This window comes from Tyto alba, unplaced genomic scaffold (genome assembly GCF_018691265.1).
Source record: "Tyto alba isolate M040663 unplaced genomic scaffold, T.alba_DEE_v4.0 Super-Scaffold_21, whole genome shotgun sequence".
Lineage (NCBI taxonomy): Eukaryota > Metazoa > Chordata > Aves > Strigiformes > Tytonidae > Tyto > Tyto alba.
In genome coordinates this window covers 6906708-6926433 of record NW_024881295.1, presented here as the reverse complement: position 1 = coordinate 6926433, position 19726 = coordinate 6906708, and the positions used below count along the sequence as shown (strand labels likewise).

The window sequence follows — 19726 nt, the reverse complement described above, 5'->3', positions numbered from 1 at the left end:
GGACATGGGGCATCTCTCTGGGGACAGGACAGGATGGCAGCAGAGCTGCCGAGCGGCACCGGTGCGGGGTCACTGGGCTGGACTGGGGTCCGGGGCCCTGGGCAGGGGTGGGAGCAGGTCCCGGGTGGGGCTGGGCGAGGACAGTAAGGTCTGTTAATGCCACCAGGGGCCTGGCATGGCCACTCAGGCAGCTGATTTGTACTGCCCAGGTCACTGGGACACAGAATATCCTATGCTGTGTTGCGATGGGCTAAGACTGGCTATTTCAGCTGCTTTCATATGCTAGCATACCTTACAACTTTGCTTTTAAGTAAGACACATCCACAGAATCCCGTGTACTTTAGTAATGTCTTCAGTAAGTATTTCTTTCGAAAATATCATGTTATAGTATATAGGTCATGTGCCACATTTGTTAACATTTTCCTTCCTTTGAAATCAGCAATACCCAGACTGAAAGTATAAACCTTTTGTTTCATATTAAACTTTTCAGGGGGAAAAATTAAAACCAACAACAACAAAACCCCCAAACCAACAACAAAACAAATGAACAAGCAAAACAAACAAACAAACAAACAAACAAACAAACAAACAAACCCAAACAAAACCAAACAAGAAAAGAACTCATTGATTAAAAAGCTGTTTTATTCCTCCTGGTTTGACCACCCTCCATGTGATCTGAAATAGCCCTTACAAATGTCTTCAAGAATTTGTTGTACTTCTACCTTAGTGAAAATTTCAGTTATGTCTAGCTCTGTGGGACTTAGTAATAGAAGCAAGATTCATAACAAGGTTGTGCTCCATCTGTTTTACCTTGATCAGTCTGAAATACTGTGTCTCTGGAAAAAAATTTATGTGCAATTGACTCGTGTCCTATGTTCCTCTGCTTATTTTCTGAAGTTGCTATGATTGTTTTCAGTGACAATCATTTTATAGAGAAAAGTTCTGTAGGCCAAAAATTCTAATAAACAAGGTAGCATAAGCTAGGTCTGTTTGCAGTCACGTCACACTGAAATCAATACTATCTCCTGACTTTGTTTAGCCTCTTCCATAAAAGTAATTTTTGTATACTGTGTGGATTATTCTATGTGATGTGCTAGTCTGGTTTCTTCGTCCTGTAACACAAATAAAATTGGAATAAAAGGATTTCAGTGAGGCTGAGGGAATTCCAAAATTCTCCATCCCGTGTCTTTCCTTAATTCATTGCTCTCTGCAAATTCAGAAGAAAAAAAAATATTCTGAAAAAAAATGCACACAAACATTGCATGTACTGTGGCCAGTTTCCAGGTTCTTAATTACTTTTCCCACAGTTTTACTCTCGGTCTCTGACGTGGGTGCCACCCTATGCTGTGCATCCCCTCAGTTTATCCTGCCTTGAGAGCCCTAAGCCTGCTGTCCTCGGCAGTTTTCAGGAGCAGCAGCCCGCTACATGGCTGCGCAGTTAGTGCCGCGGAGCAGGTAGGCGGCAGCTGCGGTTCCGGTCCCTGCTCTCGCGTGTCATGATGTGGACACGGAGGACAGTGACAGAGGCAGAGCGGTTCACGCTGCAGAAGCCTGTATGTATGAAACATGGGCATCTGTGAGATGCCTTTGGTGCTGTAGAGCACTGGGATCAGTGTGCAGACCAGCCATGACCTATCCGGCCCAAACCAGAGCGTGCTGCTCGCCCAAAGAACCGTATGATGAACTTCACTGCACCTACCAAAGCAGTTTATCACATAGCCTCTGTTAGTCGTCCAGCTGTAATCTGTGGATTCATAAAGTCCTACAGCAATTAACCAGGGTTTCTACTAAACAAAAATAGCTTCAATTTAGAGCTTTATTCTGGTCCTTGTGCTGCAATTCCCTTGAGCTGACAGGATTGTTTCTGCAGCCAGCTGGTGAACTTGATCAGGAAACTCACTGAAGTGGAAACCATCCTGGCAAAGAAATATAACAGTTAGTATTAATCCAAATCAGTTCTCTAACCTCAGCTACAGAAAACATCTGCCAACACAGAGGAAACAACAGCTTGAACTGGGAATGGGTAGTAGAACTACTTTTTCTTTTTCTGGCAGTGGTACCAGTTTAAGTATTTATAAAACTATAGCCTGTCTTATTCAACAAGACTTGTAATGTTAGCTGCAGACAGACAAGTTGTTAAATGTCTTCTTGCAATAACCTCCCAGAAAATAAATATATCAGAGAAAGATCAGGATGAATGATCTTTCCTCATTATTTTTATGATCACCATTTTGTACTTTGTTGTGTTGGGCTTTTTTGAGTAGGACATTTCAGTCTGCTGCCTAATGATCTAACTGAAGCAACACTGGGCTAAACAATTACTTGGTTAAGAGACCCTAGGGAAACCTGGTGTTACAGGGCGTAACACCGATAATATGTAACCTCTACATTATCTAGAAACTTCCTTTCTGGAGTCCTGTTTTAACCTCCTTGCCTGCTCAGCTTGAAGGAAGAATGAACAGAAAATTACCATAGTTGTCGGGAAGATAAAGTACAGTGCTTTTCCAAACTGTGAAACCCCACTACTGAATCATTAAATGATTATCACAAAGAAATACTAAAGTCTTTTATTTTAGTTTCCCATCAATTTAGAAACACCTTGTTAATGCTCCTATTAACTTTGACCCCACCCCATCTCAACTAAATCTCCCTAAAATCTCACCTGTCAGCTATATCTGAAGATAATACATAACACTAAAACACTAGAAAACTATTCAGGATTTCTTTTCAGACAGTTGGAGATCCAAGTCAACCCACAATGATATCAAGATTTCTTTCACCATCTTTTAATCAGTGACTTCATTTAAAGGAGTATTGTGGCTGCTGGCAAGATCATCAAGTCTAAATGAGATGCATTTAGAACAATAAATACTGGATGGCTGTGGGAACATCCATTGTTTCTCATCAGTTTAAGATAAGATTTACCCTAAATGTGTGTAAAGTTGCTCCCTGTTAAGTGTAACAATTTAAAGACAAAATTATTTCTTTCTGTAATGGCTAAAAAGACAGGTTTTCCCTTGCTCTCTTAGCAAAAAACCCCCAGGTTTTTTCCAAAAAATGGACTTCCGGTCCCACAGGTAGTAGTTTTTCCATTATTTAAATGTATGGGAACTATTACAGAGGTGATATGGACAACGCAAGATACAGAGATTTAACAAAAACCCCAAACAGCTAGCATGTATCTTCAGTACCATGACAACTGGAGAGTGTTCTAGAAGTTTATTATCTTTCTAAGGTTAAGGTATATTACAATTCCTCTTCCTTTATTAATATATTATGTCTGATCTTCTATTTCTCCATTGATATCACATTATATCATACTACAAAACAGGACTGTATCTTGATAATGATGCCTAGAGGAGCTAGTTTCCCAAGCGTGGATAAAAAAGGTTTTACAACATTTTCTGTACTTTGAAAATTATTAGGAAATATTTCCATTATAAACTTATAAATAAAATTCATTTACTTTTTAAAAAAAAATGACTTATCAAAGTCTGATAAAGGAAATTTTATTTCCCCTCTTTGGTAATTGAGAAATTTCCTAAAAAAGGACAAAACCAAAAAGGCGTTATACATTAAAAATAAATTCAGTGAGGTTATATATAGCGTGATGCATTTACATTTGCTGAAATTTCTGCATTTATGCAGGCGTATCACAAAACAAGTTAATAGCACAAATGTACATTTTTCAAATACACAGAGATCTTTTCAGTCAGGTGAAATGCAGATAAAAAAACTATACTGAAGAGCAAAGCACTCGCCCAAATCCTTCCCCTTATATCTGTGTGAACAACAGAGTTGTCTATCACCTCATTTAGAAAAGCCAAATACTTAAAAGCAAGAAAATGAGTATTTAAGGACCCTATAAATCTTAGGCAGCCTACATCATAGACGTACTATTATTTCTAAGGTATAAAGAAATGTCTATTTCATCATAACAAAACAACCTTAGCTACAGAATTCAGAATAAACATTATTCTCTATGTAAGCACAGCATAAAAAGCCCTGAAAAAAAAAAGCAGCATGAAAGTAGGCAATATGAAACATTGTTTGGCCTCAAAAATAAGACGAATGTAAATAATTTTACTATAAAACAGAACTGAAGATTGTTCTTCCTGGACAGCAGGTACAGTATGATTGTCAAGAAACAGCACATATGAATATATTACCACATATTTCTTGACAGTTAGATGGGGTTTTATCAGCTGAAGGGACATGTCCATACTAGTCTATCTACATGGTGTACTGTATATCTATAAAACAGGAGACACTATCCACAAAAGCATGTGCCTCCCACTGTCCTCCATACCACCTTCACGTTCACGGTCTTGCAGAAAACAGCTGTTATGCATCATAGGACAGTTACTGTGTACAATGGATAGTCTACATTTCTGTTAAGAATTGTTTTGCAGTTTCCCTTATATTTGACAGCATTTTTAGATTGATTTCTAACAGGAACCCACTTCATTCAGCACACAAGATGGATGACAATCTTGTAACACTTTGCTTTTTCCTCACGCAATAAGAGACTCAAGCCTTCCTCACTGCATGCTATTCAAATCCTTCTCTAAAAATTAAAATAATGAATCTTCTCCTTGTTTTTTTTTTTTTTTTTTACCCCTTTAGGATTTCTTAGCAAAAGTGTGGTTGGTTGATTCTTGAGAGATGAATTTACTCTTAGAAATACCTAGCAGGTACAAAAAATGGTGTTGGTGGCACCCAAAGACCTGAGATCACATGAATCCACTGATTTTAAATGCTAAATTGAAGCACTGCTTCCAAAAGAGAGGGCAACCCCAGCACAGAGGAACCGTTTGTGGAACGTGTTTCCTAGTGGCTAGTGTTGAACTGGGCAGCCTGCCATTTGCATCTTTTTACTAGTTTTGGATTTTTAAGGACCAACTGCAGTTCCTGTCAACCTAAAGTCTCACTAAAGTACTTACCAGTGAATTTTATGTATGAGGAATATCATGGCTTTAAATCCATCTGAAAATTGGAAAATCTTACTCAAAGTACAGATTTTTTACAAGTGATCACGATCACTAACACTGTATTTCTCATTTTTGCTTCTCCAGATCATGGACCATGATTTGCAGATGTCTCAAGCACTCATGGCTTGTAAATGAAATTGATTTGTCGCTGTGCCTAACTATATGAAGTACTGAATAATACTAATTACTGTAAAACAAACAAACAAACAAACAAACAAACAAACAAACAAGAGATGTCTCTCTTAGCAAACCATTTATCTTCCTCTCCCTTCCAGCTCCATGTTTCTGAACTCATCATCAAAACTGGTCATTAGACAGCACACCCTTGCACAGGATAGAGCAAAATACACTACATGACACCTATGTACATTAGGTGATAGGCACAGATGATGTTGGAGTCTTAAAAGAAATGTTGAAAGGTAAGAGGTCAGCTTTGTAAGGAACACTGTAGAATCAAATGATTAGCTGTTAGCATAATGGTAGAAACAAATGATTAACCTTGAAACAATCTGCTATTCTAGATGCCTGACAAAAAGCAGAAGCCGAGGTAGGATTAATGGGAAGTAGAAACAATGAGCTGTGACGACCTGGCTGTGTTTGCCAAATTATGAGGAAAACAGGTAAAAGGTAATTCTGGACTCTAATTACACCCCAGAATCAAAAGAAGAAAGAGGAGAGGCCAAACTAGGCATGTGTGCTAATTTACATGCTAAGCATAGATTGTGACCAATCACATGGTAGATATGTATCAGTGTATTGAATAAGTATAGACTGTGCGTATAAATAATCGTGGTTTTGGGGACCACAGTGTGCTGTCTTAGGACAGGCACCTGTGCATGCGCATTCACATAATAAAGGAAAATACCTCCATCCTGTGTGTGAACTGGGCGTCTGCACACCACATGACAAACCCCAATCTGGGACAACAGATAGTGCAACAAAAATATGAAAATATATTGCTTTCAGATGGAACATGCTCATAAACATGCGTGCTGCACATCTACAGCATAAATTATCCAGAAACCTGGATAATCCACCCATGGATAAATCAAAAGTGGACTGCATACCAATGCAAAGTCCATGTATGATACCTGTGGTTACTAAGACCCTTCAAGTACTCCAGAAGAAATATTATCTCTAGACTCCTTAAACTCCTAAACCTCTGATTCTTTCAGTGTCCTTTTTTTTTTTTTTTTTTTTTTTTTTTTTTTTTTTCAGAAAAATGTTTAATTTGCTCCTTCTACCCTAGTAATAAGTAAGTCTTAAAAGTATTTGGTTTGATTCTGGCTCTGGGGCTGATCCTGTTGATAGGGTAAGCAGGTTACTGTGGGGAAAATGTGTTGTTCTTGGACAACAGACAAAATATTGACTAGCACGAAGAAGTTTAGTTTTAAGGCTTCAATTGTAAAAAGCTTAACAGCTTAATTTTTAAAAGCTTGTTAACTTTTTTAAAGCTATTTATTCTTGCTGTCACAGATTTGGAAGAGGTCTTCCTTAATACTGACTGAGAATCCCAAATTCATTTCTTGGATATCCCTTAAGGTCAGTTATTCACTTTCCCTATATATTACTTTGTTCAACAACAACTTTTATAATCTATTAAAAGCAAAAATGCAGTTCCTTAGGGAAAAATACCATTATGTCTACCTTTGATTTCTGGGAAAAAAAGAGAAAGAAAAAAAAAATCAAAGCTAAGAGATACATCAGAAATATTTATTTAACTGACTTGGTGTTTTAACTTGTTTTACTCTCGTCTTTATTCAGGTCCCCCAGACTAAACAACATTTTGAATTAGTACAATGATAAGATAAAATAACCTTGGAGTTTTATTACATTTCAAAAACTGCATGGCTTTTTGCATTTTTGGTCAATAGCACACTAACATGATGAAGTTAAAGGCAGACTGTAACAAGTTTATTAAAAGTCCCCAGAAACAAGCAAGGCTACAAATTTTCTAGAAGACCCAAAAATTCTAACTAGCACTGCAGATGGTAAGTAACACTTTCTGGTTTGTATTTCCCCTTACTAAGGACTGTTCCATTACCTTGGGAGAGAGCCAAGTCAAGCAAGACAAAACCCCAAAATCTGTGTGTGCTGAAAGTATTTTCAGGCATATAACCTCTATAGTGGAACAAATGAAGTCAGGAAAAGTGCCTGCTTTTTAAACAGACCGGACAAGCCTGGTCTCTCAAGGAAGATATTCTATAGCAAGCAGCAGAAGGACCATAAATTGCTTTCTGCCAACATTAGGTGAAGAATGATGGTACCCACTGTGTCAAATTCCAGACACTTATCTTGAAACCTGTTCTGAAAAGCTGTAGCAGAGAGACTAGGGACAGGGTTCAGTTTTGAGATGAAGACATAAATCTAGGTGTCTACATGCAGGTGATTATACATGGACTTTGACTAGAAGGTTGCATTACAATCAAATGGAGATACAGTCGATATTACCTAGTGATATCTAGAAAGCTATTGAGCTGAGCAGCCATAAGGTGTCTACTCTAGAGTAACTGAAGTCAGTGTCTGGCCTCCACTGTCTAAATTACACCATCTATGAGAACTTATAGTCAACAAGAGCTCGTGCACATAGAGCACAGGCAGAGGCCCAGACTGTTAATTCTTGAGAGCATTGATCTTATTTACAGCAATGAAAGAGTGTCCAACCATGAGGCAAATGGCTTCCTCTGGCTCAGATAACCTCAGCAAATGGCACCAGCCATTTTCACAGACCTGTTCATCACCACATGAATTAGGTTTATAACCACGTGGGAGCCCTGTGGCACAAGACGGAACAAAGGGACCCTCATCTTGTTGAGCAAGTCAAATGACAGAATAAGGGGCCTCCATTTATCCCACATGCACTATGTATGAAGAATAGAGAAATGTAACATATTATGCCTGGACCTCTCTGGTCAATATTCGCGTGTGCCCCACAATCTGAACTGCTTTTGAGGAAGGCTACTGGGGTGAAGTATGCTTGTTGCCAAAGTTCAAGATCATACTTCTTCCTCCAACCTTTCATTAACACCAGCCTATGCCAGGAACACAGAAGTAATATAGCTGGCCCTCTATGAGCTTGGATTCCCCAGGAACCTTGATAGGGAAAGATGAGTTGGTAGCAAGGAACAATGGTGCAGCAGATGAAAGAGTAGAAGAAGAAGAGAGGCTCTTAGACTGTTAACTATATTAAAGGTTTAGAGTTCTCAGAAATACAGGAGGAGGAGGGTACAAGGTCTGCCAAACACACTTACTAGGGGTGTGAGACTGAGTTCCTTCAGGTGCTCAATTGCTAAAACATCCCTAAGCCCTCTATAGAGGGCTTCAAAGATTCAAAATAGCACCTAAAATACAAATACCCGATTTAACAGTGGTATCATTAAGCAACCGAAGATCAGGAAGATTTATAAAATGTATTTAATGTGCAAAAAGCCAATACATCGGAAACATTTTGACATAAGAGTTTCAGAAGGTCAGCCTTACAGGCTGCCAAAGGAAGTTAGGAAAGGGCTGGCTTAGGAAAAGCGGAGCTAGGAACAGGACTAGCTATGTTGCATAAAATAAAAATGCCATCGTGAAAGATATTCAAAGAGAAATGGACTGACAAAAGGAATCATTGCCATTCTCCCTCTGCAGAGTTTTGTGAGCCTCCCCAGATAGGTACCCAACATCATGAAACTAAGCCCATATTTAATGAAAAATATCAACAGTCCAACAACTTCTGCTGAACTAATTGCAAAGTATTTGATGCTTCTGGAAGTCTGGCCCATGACAGCTAAGATATTTTTATGTATTGAGAAGTCTACTCTTGATTTAACATGTCTTTACCTAAATGAATATACAAAGTCTGTTTAATGGTACGCTTATTGTCACTTTACAAACACCTTTAGAAGTTTTGTGACTAGGAACAAGAACACAATAAAAATCACACAAACAAATGAAGATTTATAATAAAATGTGCATCTGCCTTGTTGTCCACCAGGTTAGATCATCGTCTATCCAGAGTTCCTCATGCACAGTGGCTTGAGTTTTTTGGCTCAGAAATGGCAACAAATGCTGCCTAGCAAATGGGGTTTTCTGTTGATTTTCCCCCAGCTTCCTTCAGTCAATAGCAGATGGAATTTCATTTTTCTAACAATGACTATAGGCTTAGAATAACAACTCTTACATTTCCAACAGAGATGATGGAAAGCAACAACAACAATAAAAAAATCCCACACAAACATTCTGGCCATCTGGACACTGAAAGGCAGAAATAATGCTTCTCTACAGCTAGGCTTTTGTAACATGCCCACAGTCTCACCGTGGGTAGAATTAGACACGGTATTCTACAAAGTATCATATGTGGATATGTAGATAACATGATATTCATAAAGAAATATTTTTCTATAAATATAGAAAATGTTAATAAACCTGATGGCTTCCTAAAAGTTGATGGAGATGCAGCCAAAACTGTGACATCTGTTTGTAAAATGAGAAGAAGCTTACATGTGAAAAATAGCTCAAGTAATTAGTATTTTTTAAATTAAGACAATTACTGATGCAAAGATCTGCAAACTTGGTACAAACTCATCTTTTGTTTGAAGTTTAGTAGAGCAGAATTTACATTACAGTCAGAGAATGAGAAAAAATGACAGTCTCGACCTATTTTGCAGCTAAGACTGAGCATGAGAGTGCTGTAAGCACTTTTGGATTGCTGAGATATATTACTATGACAAAATATTCCACTCTTTCAGAACATGATTCACCTTAATACTGGTGTGTTTGTAAATATTAATTAGAGCTAATGACCCCACTTTGAAGTAAGCAATTACTATTACAATAATGATAAAGTGGAGTTCTGATAACATACAGAAGAATCTTGAAAACTGCATCAAAGAAATCTCTTTTCACAGGCATTTTTCTAACTGAGGTAGCAGAAGCCAAACTGAACAGATATACCTGTCTTCAAATTTTGACTTTGAACTGGTCAACTCTGTTTTCTTTGGACAAATCCTTTATACAGAATTAAACGATTGCATATTAGTTGAGGAATATTTTACTGAAATTTGCCCCCCTCCCCAATATAGGGAAGAGTGCAGAAAAATCCTACCTTTTCCTTTCCCCTTCATAATTTTTAAAAAGAATTATTAAAACACACAAAAAATGAATGGAAACTTTAAATTTCATTTTGGACAAAGCATGTCAACTAGTCCACAATTATTAGCAATTTTTGTCTTTGCCAACAAAAATTTTTCAAGTTAATATGAAATTTTAATTTTTAGAATATTTTAGGGAAGGGACTATTAATAATACACATTGCTCCTCTACGGTACTGACCCTCTTTAAGATGTTGTAGAGCTCCACCTCCTTGGGGAAACGGGTGTTATGTCTTCCAGAGCTCTTTGATGCACAGTGATGACCATGACTTACACATCATCCCTTAGAAACCTACAGAAATGTGCTAACTAGCCCAGACAGCCGTCTTTGGTACTTGGTAGCACTGGAGATGAGCACAACACATTAGAAACAGTTTATAGCTGGGACAATCCTATTGGGAGACAACAGGAATGACAGTTGTGCTCATTCCTGCCAAGAGTATTATAAAAAAGGTGAGTTATCATACATTCTCAAATGTCTTCCTCACTGGGGAAAACACCCGTTTTTAAGACACCTTGGTTTTAGCAGAATTGAAAAAAAAAAAAAAAAAAAAAAAAGGAAACAAAAAATTTAAAATGTGGGAAAGAGGTTGCAGGAATAACTTTACATAAATAGGGAATAGGGATTAACAACCAGAGTCAACGCATCTTACAGACCACTAGAAGAAATCTTTCAATTTCTTAGACGTATTAATAGAAAAGCTTTGGATAATCTTGTGTAAGTACAGGTTATTTTTAATGTAAACATTAATCCTTTTCTAAGAATTATATTTCATTATCATTTTTTTCACCAAGTTTCAAATTTCTAAGTCAGTCAATATTTTGAAATGCAGCTCTTGTAAACGATCTCTCATATAACTCCTGGCTTTGCAATTGTGATTTTTGTTATTTAAGAATAAACTCCATTTCATTTCCACTCATATTCTTTCTGACTGAGGACCAGGAGACAACATGGTATTCTGAGGGGCTAATTAAGAGATTGGTGGTGACATTTTAGCAAATCCAATTCCCTGCTGGGAAATATTCCTTTAATTCCCTCTTTTATAATTTTTGGACTAGAAAGAAACAGCCAAGAAGACAAAGCCTTTTTAGAGTTATTTTGAGGTACTCGGGGTTTTAACAGTTGATCAGGTAAACACTGCAAAACAGACAATGACAAGAGGAAAACCTGCAATGACACTCTAGCCCTGGATCAACACTGAGTTTGTTACCTGCCAACAGAAATGTATGTGCTAACACCCGTATTAACACACAGTGCTGAATATTTCTAATCATCAAGTCGCTTGCATAGTGTGGATCAGAAGGCCTTATACAACATAACAGACAGATTTCCCATTAAAATATTTGCTATGAATTCCTCAGAAACCTTCCAGGCAACAATGTCCAACCATACAAGCATAAAAAACAGAATGAGGCAATGCCTAGAATCCTACTAAGTGACCCTGGAAAATTCCTTATTGAAAGAACATTTTATAAATGGACCTTTTCTTAAGTACTATAAGTGCTTTAGTTACAATGAATAAGAGTTGACAGGTAAAGCAATTTAAAAATGCTACACTTTGGGAATAATAAAAAGTGCAAACAGTGGAGAAAATATTTATCTACTTTAATAAAAAATGTGTTTAAAAAAAAAAAAGGTATTTTTTTCTTTTCCCATTTATTACATTTCAGTATGATATCTGTATTTGACTTCTTGGGATTTTTTCAGCAAACTACACCTGAAATGCCTCACACTTGGTAAAAACAGATGACCTGTCAAAGCCTCATACCTTCACCGGACCTGGCATGGTGGCTGATGCAATCATGTGGGCAGTGACCTTTTCAATTTAAATTGAATGTGTCTTGCGAGGGCAATGCTGGATTCGTCTTTCAGATCCTCTTTACATGTTCTCTGCCCCCTACTGAGACAAAATTACAATCTTTATTTTCAGCATTCAGGCTGAAGACAGAGTTGGATGCAAACCCCTGTCTCTGAGTGATTTTCTTCTTGTCTCATACAGTTATTTCTGATGACTATTTTTGCTGCTGGAACAAGACACTATTTAGCATTTTCTAAAATGGGACTTCATACAGCTCTAGTGTAGCTGCAAACCAGAAGCTCAGTTTAACCTGGCTGAACAAAGAGCTCAACTGCAAGTCTTGGCGTGAATCCATAATTCTCCAGTCCATGTTTGGAGTTGGTGTTTTAACTGGAGCCAGTCTGAATGTTTCCCAAACAAACTCTCAGGGGAAGCTTTCCTGCATCACTAAGACTGTATCTGCCTACTCATGCTTTTTGATTACTATCAAACACTTTATGGGCCAGAATTCATCCTGTGCCAAAATCTGCTAAGGGCAGGTTACGGTTTGCCGAGTCTGCGGTGCACATGCAAGTCATGGGGTTGCTCTCGCTTGTGCCAGCTGGCAGCCAAGGCTGGCTGGGCTGCAGGCACCCCCCAAACACCCCTTCTCTCGCTTTCTGCTCGCCGGGAGATGGAGCCAGCTCCTACCTGCCAGAGAGTGATCAGATGCAATCTCTATCTGGCAGTGCTGGGTTACCCCAGAGGGGCTATGCTGGAGGTACAGTCTGATCTTAGACTGTTGCAATAATGAAAGGGAAGGATTTTGTAGCTGTTCTAATGGGGTAGTCCAAATGCATGAGAACTGCATGGATTTACGGACTGCAAACATCAGTGCTGCCTGACACTGATGTGAAAACTCAGCTCCCTAGGCCAGCAGAAACTATTTTCATACACTGTACTTTGGTTTCTCATGCTAGAAAATAATCAGTCATTACAAAAGCACAGGAGTCATCTCTGGCTTACATCCAGCCAGGACGGTATGGATATCTTTGACTGTACAGGGGAGAGTCCTGGGCCAGTTCTACAAACTGGTACATAGGTTGGTGTTCCCATGAAAATCAAGTGGCTTAATGTGCTACATAAAGGACTGAAAGGTCTCTGACACACTTACCTCTTTTCTCAAATGTGTATTATTTCTTGAATCCGGTCTACTAAATTTTAACAAGATTATAGTACAGAGTTGTAAGACTAAACAAGCTGTGATCAAACCCAATAAGCTTATTTAGTTTTATTCTTTACTTCCCCGAAGAAGCATATAACCAAATGTGGTGCTAGAATCTAAAAAGCATACTGCCAGGATCAGTGGGTTTTTCTTTTTTTAAAAAAAGAAGATTAAGTACTTAAGCTTTTCGTTTTTACTTTTACTTAAAAGCTTAAATAAACTCTATACACATGTATAGCTAGTTTACAGTGACGTCTAACTACAGCAATCAGTTAAAAGACATTTATCTGGACACAGTGGACAATGTGGACAACATACACAGAGCTCACTTCAGTTCAGGGTCTCTCAAAGTAAGACCCTGAGCCTCTTAACACCCACACCTTTGAACAGGCCTACTGAGTTTAAGACTGCTCAAACGTGTTAGCACCGCAGATTCAAACACCTACATTTAGGGCTACTGCATCCAATGAAAAATGCATTACACATCAGGTGGTGATATTTCAAGACTTGGTACAAGAAAGAACTCTGGGAAGAAAACAGTATATAACTTTCATGAACTGTAACAGCAGCAAAGTTTCATAAAGCAGAAATGACTCAATGTACACTAAAAGTTATTTAGAAAGAGATAGCTTTGTATTTTTATGTAATTGTCTGTCATACTGTACTACAAGATAAGTATATAAACCTGGCAAACTGTACTCATAAATGAATATTTAAAAGCTGACTAGAGACATCAAATGTCTTGTTTTGGGCCAGGCCACTATCTCTGTCAGTTTTTAAGTGCTCAGGGTATCAGAAGCTGGAACCCAGCAAGAGACTTGCAGAAAACCATTCCTGAAAATGTAGTCAAAATGACTGATTTACAGGAACGGAAAAATACACATTTATACAGCTATGCCAAAAATATCAGTTCTTCTTCTCCCAGGTTACTTCTGCTCCAATTTATGCTCCAATCTTTAAGAAATACAAGTTCAGTAGAGGCTCGCTGTACTTCAACCTGCAGCATAACTTGTGAGAAAATGGCATCCTACATAGCACCATATTAACTGTGATAAAAACCTGCCCTAGAGAGTATGCATGGCTGTGAGACAACTGGTAACCCCCCGAAACAGGGACTGAGAACAGACCAAGAAAGAGATAAGGGATGGGGGGAGTGGAGGCCCCCCAAGCTGAGGAATGCCACAAACACTTTGAAGTATTGACACTATAGTCATGGGGTGAATAATGTGGATTGTGGAGCTGGTAAGGCTGCCCGAATAGCACAGGGTGCAGCAGGGGAGGGAGTCCTGTGAAGGCAGGATGGCTCTGCTCTGGTACATCTGGTAATGCTTCAAGGGCTATCTGTCCAGTGAATGACCTTTGCTTCATTATCCACAAAATGCATATTAAAGTTGACACCCCAGAATACGTTAATGAAGATTTACTGAGATCATGCTAATTACATAATTCCTTGAAGCACCTTACTCCTCCACATATATGTGATACATAGGTATGTGGGTCAGCCTAGGGGAGTGACCCAAGGAAAGCATGTATAAATTGAGGGTGGGTGAGGCGTGAATAAAGCAAGAGATGGAAAGAAAAAGGAAGACATGAAGTCAGATGAATCCCTGACAAACTCAGATGGGACAAACACAAGACCCCAGACTGGCAATCTCTATTTCTCTACTCTCTCTTCTTTGCTTTGTCCCCTTTTCCCTTATTACCATTAAGTAATGGAAGACATACTATATCACTTGCCATCATTTGTTATATACTTAGCCAATTATTGTGTATCCAGTTAGTAAATTGTGGGAAATTAATAAATGTCTGGGCATGGGCTTTGAGACTTGTCTCACCATTGTCTACTCTGTTGGAGATTTACGAATCTAAGTCACTTGTCTCCCTCGTCTGAGCAGGACATAACAATGGCAGAGAATATTCCTCTTCTGAATACTCTTATTTGTGTTTATTATGCAGACACAAATACTTCTTCTGTCTGGATTCCAGTGTGCTGGGTGCTGTATAAAACTAAGAAAAGCATTGTCTATCCTACAAACTTTATTAACTAAACCAATAATGTATATATCTGTTTAAGAAGCACTGTGAATGCCACTGTGAGACTGTGACTGTAAATAAGCCTTACAGGTCCCTGACTCAGAGAACACAGAGTACTGGAAGAAAATTAACAGAAAACCAGAAGCAAGTAGGAAGATAATACAGCAATAAAGCTACTGTTTGCATAAATCACATGGGGGTTGTCTTTAGAAAGTTGTTATTTTGTATGAAAATGCTGTATGTTCCCATTCTTAATCAATATGCTCTTTCTGAAACAGAAGTAGATATATTTTGGTAAGTTTTTTCATTTTAAGATTTGCATAGGCATTTTGCTACTGACAGTTATTACGTTGTCACACACATCACTTTGCTTTGCAACCAGATCGGCCTGGAGGCGGACCTGTGTATCCTCACAGTACCTTGAAATTGCTCAAAGTACACCGTACCTAAATACAATAGAAGGATAATGCTGGACAAGACCTCCAGAAATTATACAAAACATAACTGAAAGATATTTGTCATTAACCTGTAATTATAAGTTCTAATGATGACTATCTAGCGATTTTTCCTTGGTAGCCTGGAACAATATTTAATTGTTCTTACAGAATTTCTTATGTCAACTTCTACTTTCTCTGGCTATAAATAAAGTCTATTACTACTTACTCATCCCTTCAATTCACATAAAGGAGGTTTTATTATTTTTCTAACAACCTGATACCTGGTGGAGGACAAATTATCTTTTACTCCCCAAATCTTCACTTCTTTTCATCCACCAGACAATTATTTTGATGCTGCTTCATCGGTCAACTGTTCTTCACTGTTACAATCTTGTCTGATCACATGTGGATATTTCACATCCATCTGAAAGCTTAGTGCCCAAATCTGGACAAAGTATTTCACCTGAGGGCTTGTAATTTTTTGACTCATTAGTAAACTTCCAAGCCTTAATTCCTCTTAAAACATTGTAAAACAGTGCTTGTGGCCTGCTATGAATCCCCAGGCTTCCCCAGCCTGCTTCTGTAATACCAGTTATTCCACACTTTGCATTTGGGGAGGGTCTGTTCCTTTTATTTCTGAGGTGATACACTTTTCATTTTCTTTCTGGGATTTATGAAGTCATGTGCTCATTCTTAAAACTTTTTTTCAGTTGTGTCAGCTCAGTCACTGCTTTCCACTAGGAGGAATTTCTAGTGGCCAATTGCACTTCTGAACAGCTTATTTCTATGTGTTTAACACCGACTGTACTATTTCACTAATTTGGACCTCTGTTTTCATGAGATGACATAAAAGTAAGATCATGCTGTTCTACCATGACCATCATAAAGACCTCAAGCAAATGCATTCTAAAACTTCCTTTTTAACTAAACTTCTTTAAACTGTGTTTTGTAGCATCCTCCTTTTAGTCACTTTTATGTTGGTCTTTGAAACCCAACCAAGAATGGGGCTCCTCTTTGTGGCTGGCAGTGCTCAAAGGAAGAATACTAACCCTACAGAGCTCTGCAAGCAGTGTGCTGCAGAAGAGCACAGGATAGAGAAACGGGGTATAAAACAAAGGAATGGTGAAAAAGCATAGTGGTTTTATGTGGAGAGAACGACACAATCAGGGAAAAAAAAGTCAGCACTGACTATATGGGGGGCATGGCACAGGAGAAGGTAAAGGAGTTGAAGGAAACTGAGCTGAAGAGAGTATGAAAGAAGGAATGGGGAAAAAATGTGACACAGCGAAGACAGGACAGATGAAGTCTAGTTAAAAAGTGCAGAATTCTCTGAATGCCTGAGGCTCTTTGCTTTCATATTCCTGAAGCCACGCCTGCCTGCTGGCACCTGCAGACATAAAACTTTGCTTCGCTGACCACTTTATAGTCTCTCTCTACACAGTTTCATTCTCACCTTAGCATTTCTGAACACAGATAATGCAAAATACCTGGTAAATAGTACTGACCTCACCCACAGACACCCTTCTCGTTTTGTATTATACAGAGCCTCAACAGAGCTACTAGGAAGGACAATTAAAAAGCGTATATTCTTTGGGAGGGCTGAGAATTGGCCATCTGATCCAGAACTCATAGGGAGAACATGGCCTGTTTCTGCACATTTATGCAAATCATGTTTGATTAAGGTTATCTACTCATTGTCATACTGCTATCTGCCTGGCCTTGAAGAACCAACTTCTGTGCAGAGTGCAAGGATCCTGGGAGGGGTACAAACAGAGCAGCCATTAACAGCTCGCAGCAACTGCAGAGGTCAGACAAGGGCTGAACGCAACAGTAGTTTGAGCCAGCATGAAAGGTGTTCTTACCATGTGTCAGAGGTCGAGTGGAAAGCAAGCAGGAAATACTAGCACCAAGTCAGTCTTCAAAAATTACGGAGGGAAAAAAGCTGTCTAAGCAGAGACTCGAGAGAGCTTGCCTGCACAAGGAAGCAACTTGAGGTTTTGGGGCTGAAAGAACCAAACACAAAATTCAGGGAGAAACCTCCACATCTTAAGACAAAGAAGTCCAGGAACACAGATCTGAAAATCTATAAATGTGCTGGTGTGATCAGACAATAGCCTAACAGTGTTTGTTACTAACAGAGCCCTGTGCATCGTGTGTGCTAAGAGAAGCAAAGAGCAATCGTTTTTAAATTATTTGAAGACTGCGTCTCTGACTGTTACTGCAACTATGAAGGGACAAACTAGAATGCACCCAAACTCTAACTATTAGAGTCATAAAATATTAGGGTTTTGAAATTTGTGTTTAATGATTTAACTAGGTATGTTGGTAGAACAAGTACAATGAGTAGAGCTAGGCCTTAGCAACAGGGTGAGCTGTTCCCATAGGAAAGGATATGCAAGAGAAGTTGAGAAGAAAGGGAACATGATGTTTTTGTTCAGTCGTAACAGGGCCATAAAACATTCAAAAGAATACCAGGAGAGACAGTTCTAAGAGGAGAAAACAAAGTGTCATTTATCATAATTATACTATTAAGTTGCTCATCGGCCCAAAACCCCGAACCATGGAGACCTAGGAGCCCAGGTAGTCAGTAGTTAGTCAGATTAAGATAAATGACCAAATGATTTTGTAACTTTTATGCATATGTATGGTTCAAGGAATAAGGAACCAATAATATAGTAATGATGTAATGGGTAAAAATAATAGTAACCAATGCAGGTAAAGGGCAGCTATAATGAGCAATAATGAGCAATTAAAAACATGCCTATTATAATAAAGAACAAATAATGTTGGGGTGTGAGTATTTGTGGATGACAACATTTCGGCAGACACCTTTGGGAATGGTCCCCAGTACGCATCATTAATAAAAGACGTCTCTGCTTATCTAACTTTGTGTAGGTAAGTTTTTCTTACCCTGCAGATTTGCAACATTAGGATCCTGCAGGAGAGCAAGTACAGGTGGGATATTTACCACAGGTAATAGGGGTATTTCAAGGGTGTTATTTTTTAAGAGGAGAAATTTTCAAAAGGGCTGCCAGATAGACAAAGCAACAACAGACTAAAGGAGAAGTTTTTTTTGTATTCCTGGATTAAAGGAAATATTAAAAACATGGAGCCAACGATGGGGTCTAAACTAGCTAAGTGCCAGTTAAAGCAAAATTTTAATGGCACTGTAACAGCCTTATTTCTGACAGTAAGCCATACAAGACACTTAGAAAACATGTAAATTCAAGGCATTAGCATGGGTTTATGCCATCATTATGCAGTGAGACACAATTTAAAAGAGTGTATCTGAAATCCCAGGAGGGCAGGTAAAATGAGCTTTCCAAATTATTACCTGAAAAGGGTTCAAAATATTTTTACGTTTTGTAAAGAAGAAATACATATGGTGAAAATACATTATTAGAAGGTTAAAACCAGGTAACACAACTGGGGCTTAAGTCTGTGCTTCTAGGATGTTTGAATCCTAGATGTGGTAAAAAAATCAGTGCCTTTTATCTACTGCTGGAGGGCTTCCTTCTCTTATTTAATTAATCTACATGCCTTAAAAGAGCAAGTTCTTTATAATTTTTAAAAAAAAAATAGGTCAAGGTGCGTCAGCCTGGAAGCTTAAAACCTTATGTCTCAGCTGTACACTAGCACCTAAGACAAGGCATAACAACTACAGCCTTCAGGCTTACTCTGATTGCCTTCGTTTTTACCGTCAATTGTTCTGAGGCAGTACGAACTGGAAAACCGCTCGGGACTCGCTCCTTCCAACCTCTCACTACAGCAGGGACCGTGACCTCCTCCCCGGTCACTCCGCACTAGCACTAAATCCCACGCACTATTATACCTCAGGGAGAAAAGGCCGCGACGACGCGGCAAAGCGAGCCAAGGCTTTCCAGGCCGGCCATGCAGAGAGCCTGGCCACCTCCGGGTGCTCCCGCCGCACGCCCACCGCGGCCACGCGTGGCTCGGGACACCTCTCCGCCGCGGCACGCGGGCTAACTTGGAGCCGTGGAGCTCGGCAGCCCACGGCCCCACACCGGAAAAGGGACGGGGCGGAGCGAGGGGAAAGGGAAGCCCCGGCCACGTGACGAAAATTCGAACGGCCGGCGCGAGACCCAACACCTTCCGCAGCGAGCAT

The 19726-nt window shown here is 39.0% G+C and overlaps 1 long non-coding RNA gene across 1 annotated transcript; it reads right to left on the bottom strand.

Moving 5' to 3' along the window:
* Positions 1–624: 624 nt before the first annotated feature.
* Positions 625–19603, bottom strand: LOC116960014. The gene is made up of 2 exons (XR_004406144.2): positions 19433–19603; positions 625–1916 (listed from the first exon to the last, which is right to left on the bottom strand). It is a non-coding gene; the product is annotated as an uncharacterized LOC116960014 (long non-coding RNA).
* Positions 19604–19726: the final 123 nt, after the last annotated feature.